At 41.2% G+C, this 9,264-nt stretch overlaps 1 pseudogene; it reads left to right on the top strand.

Moving 5' to 3' along the window:
* Positions 1 to 7,465: 7,465 nt before the first annotated feature.
* On the top strand, positions 7,466 to 8,350 carry LOC105705263 (small ribosomal subunit protein uS2-like; annotated as a pseudogene).
* The last annotated feature ends 914 nt before the right edge of the window (positions 8,351 to 9,264 follow it).

The following is a 9,264-nucleotide window of genomic DNA, read 5'->3' as shown; positions in this document are numbered from 1 at the left end:
AGTAAAATGGCACCATCCAAGCTCAGACCGAGGGAAGCCCCAGGTGCGGTGGAATAGTAGATGGTCCCTAACCCAGCATGGAGACCAAGGAAGCCTGCCTGGAGGAGGGGATAGGGAGCCAGGTCTTGAAGGATGGGTGGCACTGGCCAGGAAGCACTGAAGAAGAGGACGCTAGACAGGAAGCAGCTCTGGTGGTGATTTTGGGCACAGAGGGAGGAGAGGTGGAACTCTTTCGCGTAACTGGAGCAGGGGCTGCCAAGAGGAGGGAGGCCCCGAGGGGATGAGCCGAGGAGAGGGGGTGGAACGTGTTAGAAACAGCCCCTCTGATAGCAGCAGGCAGGCAAAGGCCGGATAATGCCCTAGATTGAGGAGAGTCCAGTGGGGCTCAGGCTTCCAGAGTGCTGAGCAAAGTCACACCGGCTTTGTAGAAACCCCAGGGCAGGCTTTTCCACCTTGAACAAAGGCCTGGGAGGCCAGAGAGCACGGCCTATGGGGGAGTGGTGACAGGTCACTGACTTGACAGAGAGCAGGAGACCTGAAGCGGGAGGAGGACCTCAGAGGGAAGGGAGGACGGGCCAGGCTGAAATCATGTGGGCTGGAGAAGGCACTCGAGGCCAGGGCCCAGTTTCAGCTAAGTGAGGGACCCTGGAGGGGGCGCGACGAGGGCCTGGGCCTGGCAGATGTGAGAACGTGCAGCTGTCGAGAGGGCACCGTGACCGCTGCCTGCATCAGGACCAGGACCCAGTGCTCATGCCCGTAGAACCCACACACCCTCCCATGCTGTTCCACGGTGTTTGACACTGTTCCATTCAGCACCATCAAGGCGTCCCCAGCAACAGAAGGAAGGCGCTGTGCTCCTCTACAGGGACTCATCACGGGAGCTGCGGCACGTCAGGCACACGGCTCTCCCTCTCCAGCCCGAATCCCCTGTCCTATCGGACGGGGCTATCACCTGCCCTGCTGCCCTCCCAGGATTGTGTGGACCCACTTGTAAGGGTATAAAAAAGCACCCTGTGCTGCCCCGCACTGAACATGGTGAGAAGCAGTCTCCACGAGGGTATGATGGCCCTTCCTTCCGCAGGGCACTCTGAGGACTCTTTCAAACACAGGAAATCCACTTACAAGATGTGACAACCTACAGGTAGGAAATTAACCCTCAACAAGATTCCAAGAATGATTTTCACACGGAGTAGATTCTCCGACCACAGTGTGATTAATTTAGAAGTTAGTATAGAAGGAAGATTAAAACGCATGTCGATGTAAGTTTAGAAGATTGACACTTGCTCCTAAATAGCCTGCGGGTTAAAGGGGAGATTGCAATGGAAATTACAAACCATTTAGTCCTGAATGGAAAAAAAAGGAAAAGGGCATTTTATAGCAGTTTTCTTAGCTGCAGCTCAAACTAGTTTTTAGAGGTATATTTGTAAACTATGCATTTATTACAAAAATAAGAAAACTTACAAATAAACAAGGTACAATCTTTACTAAAACAGAAAACTGACAATAATGCTAAAGAAGAAATGGATTAAATAGAAAATGACGAGAAATGGAAATCATCAACAAAAGCGAAATTCTGGCCTCAGAGAAAATAATAAAATAGAAAGATTCCTAGTAAGACCAATCAAGAAAAAAGTGCTATGAACACATCACATTAGGAATGAAGAAGGAAGCAGAAGGGATTTGGAAGAATTGCTAGAGGATGCTGCAACCAACTTTATGCCAATACATTTTAAACTTCAGTGTAATGAACATTTTTCTTGAAGAAAAATTACCAAAATTAATTCAAGTTGAAATAGAAGACACAAACGAAGCAATAACAAGTAAAAAAACAGAATTGATCAGCAAACATTTACATACGCCAAGGAAACAGATGAAAGCCACCAAGCCAGGTGGTGTCACAGCAGGAGCCACCAACCCTTGAGGAGACAGTGACCCCTGCTACACGCACACTACTGCAGAGAATAAGGGAAAACAACAATTCACCTTATGAGACAAGTATAACCTAGGGACTAAAGTTAAATGATCATTTATGAAAAGAAAATATTCCACCAGTTTCAATTCTAAACATAGATTTAAAAAATCTTACAGGAAAGTCTGACAAATGAAATCTTGCTGCATATGACAATAATGACAGCTCATTTTAGTTTATCTCCAGAAGTCAAGGAGAGTACTCATTTCAAAAATTTAGAAATAGGCCAGGCACGGCGGCTCACGCCTGTAATCCCAGCACTTTGGGAGGCCAAGGTGGGTGGATCACTTGAGATCAGGAGTTCAAGACCTGCCTGGTTAACAACATGGTGAAACCACATCTCTACTAAAAAAATACAAAAATTAGCCAGGTGTGGTGGCACGCACCTGTTGTCCCAGCTATACAGGAGGCTGAGGCATGAGAATCATTTGAACCCAGGAGGCAAAGATTGCAGTGAGCAGAGATGACACCCCTGCATTCCAGCATGGGTGATAGAGTGAGGCTCTGTCAAACAAAATAATTTAGGGATAAACAATGACACATTAAGTGAGGAGAGGATGAGAGAAGGTAAAAATTCAACTTTATCATCTTAATAGAAACTTTAAAAGCATTCAATATAATTCAGCATTTTAGAGTGAGTTTTCAAATTCTTAGCAAACTATGAATAGCATGAAGTTTTCTTATTCAAATACATTTAGACAAGGTTGATGCTAAGCTGCTGAACAAAGGGACACCAGAACAGGGTGGCTGGGATGGGAGTGGAGTTTGTGTCTGTGATTTGTAGCAGTGCAGGGGAGCTGGAAGACAAAGGCACTGGGGACACAGGTGCCTCCTATCATGATGTTTTATGCATTCTAGAACGTTGTCCTCATCCACAGAGCCAAAGTGCATTCACTATTATCATTTCCACAGAAAAACAAAGAGGAAACATGATACATAGTTTGCATATATCACTTCTCCTGTGCCTATTAATGAGAACCTAGTCATGTGGACATGCCAGGCTATAAGGGAAGTGGAAATGTACTTTTCACCTAGGTAGACACATATCCATCTACAATCCAAAGGAGATCTATTACTAAAATTTAAAAAATACGGGAGGAGGGGTAAGAAGGGTCCATTTTCATGCTCTGCTACACCTGATAAAGAGTGTCTATCTAAAACATAAACATTATATTTAATTATTAAAGTTTAAAAGTATTCACTAAAGTCAGGATCAAGACAAGGATGCATTCATCATCACTATGTTCAACATTGTGCTTGTGGATTTAGACAATGCAATAGGACAAGAAAAAAATTCAAAGATGCAAACATTGAAAAATACTATGATTGTCTGCATAGGAAATCTAAAATAATCTATGGACAAACTGGTATAAGTAGTATAAATATAATACAGGTATAACTAATAATTAGTAAATTTGCTGGATACAAAAGCAATAGAGTTTCTATATGCCATTAATAATAACAAAATAGAGAAAAGATTCTCAATCATAAAGGCAACTGAGACTTTAATATTTAGAACTGTGTGATATATTTACTGAGAAAAATTATGAACTATACCATATTCATGGAGAGGAAGACTCAATATCATAAACATGTCAATTTTTCCTAAATGAGCCTTTAGAGTCAATGTACTTTGAATCAAAAATTCTAACATAGTTTTCCTCATAGGACAACTATGGAAAGCTAATATAAAAGAATAATGGAAGAGAAAATGACCAGAATAATGTAAATTTTTAGAACATAAAAATATAGAGTCTGGGCACAGTGGCTCACACCTGTAATTCCAACATTTTGGGAGGCCAAGGTGGGAGGATCAAGAGGTCAGGAGATTGAGACCATCCTGGCCAACATGGTGAAATCCCGTCTCTACTAAAAATACAGAAATTAGCTGGGCATGATGGCATATGCCTGTAATCCCAGCTACTCAGGAGGCTGAGGCAGGAGAATTGCTTGAACCCAGGAGGCGGAGGTTGCAGTGAGCCGAGATGGCGCCATTGCACTCCAGCCTGGGCAGCAGAGTGAGCCTCTGTCTCAAAAAAAAAAAAAAATTCAATTAAATAAATAAGTGAATTAATTAAAAAACATAAAAATATATAAAACATTACTTTAAAATTAATTTTGAAAGACTTCAGAAAAAGGAAAGTTATCAGTAATAAAGAGGGTCATTACATAATGATAAAAAGTTCAATTCACCAAGAAGAGATAACCATTCTTAATATTTGTGCACCTAAGAAGGAAGCATCAAACTACATTGAGACAGTAACAGATAGATCTGCCAGGTGAAATGGATAAATCTGCTATCACAGGTGGAAACCTGAACATGCCTCTATCAGAAAAGGATAGATCCAGCAAGAAGAAAATCTGTAAGGACAAAGTGAGCGGAACTCAACAGCACCATCAACAAAATGGCTATAATTAATATTTATGGACTGCTTCATCCAACAGCAAATTACGCATTCTTCTCAAGCTCTCAGGGAACAACCACCAAGACGGATCACAACTGGGGCATCAAGCACACCTTAGCAACGGAAAGGATAGAAATCTTACAAGATCCGCTCTCAGACCACAGTGAAATTACATCAGAAATCAATAACAAAAAGATGCCTAGAAAAGTTTAAATTATTTAAAGATTAAGCAAAACACTTCTAAATAACACATGGGTCAAAGAAAAAATCTCAAGAGAAATTTTAAAATATTTTGAACTAAATGGAAATGAAATACAACTTATAAAAATTTGTTGGATGAAGGAAAATCAGTGCTTAGAGGGAAACTCATAGCTTTGAATAAATAGAAAGTAACAAAGATCTAAAATCAATAATCTAGGCTTCTACCTTATGAAATTAGAAAAAAAAAGAGGAAATTAATTCCAAAATAAGAAGAAATGATAAAAATTAGAGCAGAAATCAATGAAATTGAAAATAGAAGAGCAATAAAGAAAAATCAATGAAACCAGAAGCTTGTTCTTTAAAATATCAACAAATTAATAAGCCTCTAGCCACGCTAAGGAAAAAAAAGAGGATGATAATTGCTAATATCAGAAATGAAAGAGAGGCTATCACTACAGATCTCATGGACACGAAAAGGATGCTACAGGAATGCTATGAACAACTCTATGCTCACACATTTGATAACCGAGATGAAATGGACCAATTCCTTGGAAGGCACAGTCTGCCACAGCGCATGCAAGAACAAACCGGCAATCTAAACAGGCATGTGTCTGTTAAATAAATCGAACTGATACTTAATAGCCTTCCAAAAGAGAAAGTCCAGATGGGTTCATTAGTAAATGCCACCAAACATTTAAGGAATAAATTATACTAATTCTGTACAATATCTGTTAGAAGATAAAAGCAAAGAACATACTCCCCATCTCATTCTCTGAGGCCAACATTTCCCTAATGCCAAAACCAGACAAAACATTACAAGAGGCTGGGCACGGTGGCTCATCTGTAATCCTAGCACTTTGGGAAGTTCAGGTACATGGATTGATTGAGCCCAGGAGTTCAAGACCAGCTTGGGCAATGTAGTGATACCCTGTCATGGGGGCGTGAGCCTGTAGTCGCAGCTACTCAGGAGGCTGAGATGAGAGGATCACTTGAGCCTGGGAGGCAGAGGTTGTAGTGAGCAGTAAACGTGCTACTGCACTCTAGCCTGGGCAATAGAGCAAGACTCTGTCTCAAAACAAAACAAAACAAAAAACAATGACATTACAAGAAAAAAAACTATGGCACCATATGTCTCATGAACATAAAGGCAAAAATTAACAAAATATTAGCAAATAGAAATCAACAATGTATAAGAAAGAATTATACACCATGGATTTATCCTAGGTATTCAAGGCTGGTTCAACTTTCAAAAATCAATTTATATAATACATTACATCAATAGGCTAAAGAAGAAAAATCACCGGATTTTATCAACAAATGCAAAAAAGAATTTGACAAACTGCAACATGTATTCATGGCAAAATCTCTCAGTAAACTAGGAAGAGAGAGGAACTTACTTTCTCAACTTGATAAGGAAAGTCTACGAAAATCTTATAACTAACATCTTAGTTCACGGTGAGAAACTCGAAAATTTCCCACCAAGATGAGGAACAAGGCAAGGATGTCCTCTCACCACTGCTTTTCAATATCATACTGGAATTCCTGGCTAATGCAATACGACGAGAAGAGGAAATAAAAGATACACAGATTGGGAAGGAAGCAATAAAAGTGTCTTTGTTCACAGTTGACGTGACTGTTTACATAAAATAACCAAAGGAATCTACAAAAAATACTCCTAGAACTAATTAAGTAATTATAGCAAGGTTGTGGTATATAAGGTTCTTACACAAAATTCAGTCATTTTCCTATATAAGCAGCAGTGAACAAGTGTAATTCAAAATTTAAAACATGATAAACACAATACCATTCACATTAGCACCCCCCCAAAATGAAATACTTAAGTATACATTTAACAATATATGTATAAGATCTATAAAAGGAAAACTACAAAACTCTGATCAAAGAAAAACTCAATACATAAAGACATATTTCACATTCAGAGATAAACAGACTCAATATTATCAAGATGTCCATTCTTCCCCACTTGATCCATAGACTCAATGCACTCCCAATCAAAATGCCAGCAAGCTATTTTATGAGTATCAACAAAGTAATTCTAAAGTTTATTTGCAGAGGCGAAAAACTCACAATAGCCAACACAATAAAGAACAAAGTCAGAAGACCAACACTACTTGACTTTAAGACTCACCATAAAGAAAGCTATAGTAATCAAGACGGTGGGGTATTGGCAAAAGGGAAGACGGACAGATCAACCTAACAGAATGAAATAGACTCGTATAAATATAGTCAATTGATTTTTGACAGAGGAGGATTGGCAATAGAATAGGACACAGACATGGTGCCAGAATGACTGAATATCCACATGTAACGACGACAACAAAAAGAAATGAATCTAGATGCAGATCTTATACAGTTCACAAAAATCAACTCAAAATAAATCACAGACCGAAATATAATACTCAAGACTATAAAACCCTAAAAGATAACAAGGGGAAAATCTAAACAATCCTGAGTTTGGTAATGACCTTTTTGACACAACACCAAAAGCAGGATCCAGGAAAGAATCGATAAGCAGGGCTTCATTAAAAACAAACTACTTCTCTCTCTGCAGGCACTGTCAAGAGAAAGAAAAGACAAGCCACAGACTGGGAGAAAATATTTGCAAAAGATATACATGCTAAAGGACTGTTACCCAAAATGTACAAAGAACTCTCAAAACTCAACGATAAGAAAACAAACCCAACTAAAAAATGGGTCAAAGACCTTAACAGATGTATTTCCAAAGAAGATACACGGTGGCAAATAAGCATTAAAAAGACGATCCACGTCATATGTCATTAAGAAACTGCAGCTTTTCCGTGCTACCTGCCGAGGGCTCCAAACAGCTTTGTTCTGGATTCCCGTAGTAACTTAAAGGGAAACTTTCACAATGTCCAGAGCCCTTGATGTCCTGCAAATGAAGGAGGAGGATGTCCTTAAGTTCCTGGCAGCAGGAACCCATTTAGGTGGCACCAACCTTGACTTCCAGATGGATCAGTACATCTATAAAAGGAAAGTGATGGCAACTACATCATAAATCTGAACAGGACCTGGGAGAAGCTTCTCCTGGCAGCTCGTGCCATTGTTGCCATTGAAAACCCTGCTGATGCCAGTGTCATATCCTCCAGGAATACTGGCCAGAGGGCCGTGCTGGAGTTCTCTGTTGCCACTGGAGCCACTCCAATTGCTGCCGCTTCACTCCTGGAACCTTCACCAGCCAGATCCAGGCAGCCTTCCGGGAGCCACGGCTGCTTGTGGTTACTGACCGAAGGGCTGACCACAGCCTCTCACGGAGGCGTCTTATGTTAGCCCACCTACCATTGCTCTGTGTAACACAGATTCCCCTCCGCGCTATGTGGACATTGCCATCCCACGCAACAACAAGGGAGCTCACTCAGTGGGTTTGATGTGCTGGACGCTGGCTCGGGAAGTTCTGCGCATGCGTGGCACCATTTCCCGTGAACACCCGTGGGAGGTCATGCCTGATCTCTACTTCTACAGAGATCCTGAAGAGATTGAAAAAGAAGAGCAGGCTGCTGCTGAAAAGGCTGTGACCAAGGAGGAGTTTCAGGGTGAATGGACTGCTCCAGCTCCTGAGTTCACTGCTCCTCAGCCGGAGGTTGCAGACTGGTCTGAAGGCGTGCAGGTGCCCTCTGTGCCTGTCCAGCAGTTCCCTACTGAAGACTGGAGCACCCAGCCTGCCACGGAAGACTGGTCTGCAGCTCCCACTGCTCAGGCCACTGAATGGGTAGGAGCAACCACTGAATGGTCTTAGGCTGTTCTTGTGTGGGCTCTTAAACAACATATAAGATTCATGGAAAATAAACATCGAGTTAAAAAAAAAAAAGAAACTGCACATTAAAACCATATTGAGGCACCATTATACACCTATCAGAACAACCCAAATCCAGACTACTGACATCATCAAATGCTGGCAAGGGTGTGAAGGAACAGGAACTCCCATTCTTGGGTGGTAGGAATGCCAAATGGTATGCCTGCTTTGGAAAACAGCTTGGTGGTTTCTTACAACACTAAACATACTCTTACCAAAAGATCCAGCAATTGTTCTCCTTGGTATTTATTTACCCAAGGGAGTTGAAAACTTATATCCACATAAAAACCTACTTATGAATGAACATTTACTGCAGCATTACTCATAATTGCCAAACACTGGGGGAAAAAAAACCAAGATATCCTTCAGTAACTGATTGGATAAACAAATAGTGAACTTCTAGGCAATGAAATATTACTCAGCACTAAAAAGATATGAGCTATCAAGCCATGAACAGACATGGAGGAAACTTAATGTGCATTACTAAGTGAAAGAAGCTCATCTTTAAAAGTACGTATGATATGACTCCAACCACGTGGCATTCTGAAAAAAGGCAAAACTATGGAGATGATAAAAAAAATCAGTGGCTACCAGGGATTCAGGGAGAGGGAAAGATGAACAGGTGAAGTGCAGACGAGCTTCAGGCAGTGACACTATGCTGCATGACAGTAAAATGCAGACACCTGTCCTTGTACCTTTGTCTAAACCCATAGAAGCTGAGTGCTGATGATGTGTCTCTGGAGACTCACCCGTTGTGAGGAATGTACCACCCTGGCGGGGATGTTGGCACAGGGGAGGGCTGTGCCTGTGTCAGGGCAGGGGGGAAATGGGAAATCCCTGTACCTACCTTCTGCTCA

The sequence above is a fragment of the Aotus nancymaae genome, unplaced genomic scaffold (assembly GCF_030222135.1).
Source record: "Aotus nancymaae isolate 86718 unplaced genomic scaffold, 86718_ANA_hifiasm-v0.15.2.pri h1tg000006l, whole genome shotgun sequence".
In the NCBI taxonomy this organism is placed as follows: domain Eukaryota; kingdom Metazoa; phylum Chordata; class Mammalia; order Primates; family Aotidae; genus Aotus; species Aotus nancymaae.
Note: the sequence above shows the minus strand (reverse complement) of the source record. Positions and strands in the feature narration are given on the sequence as shown.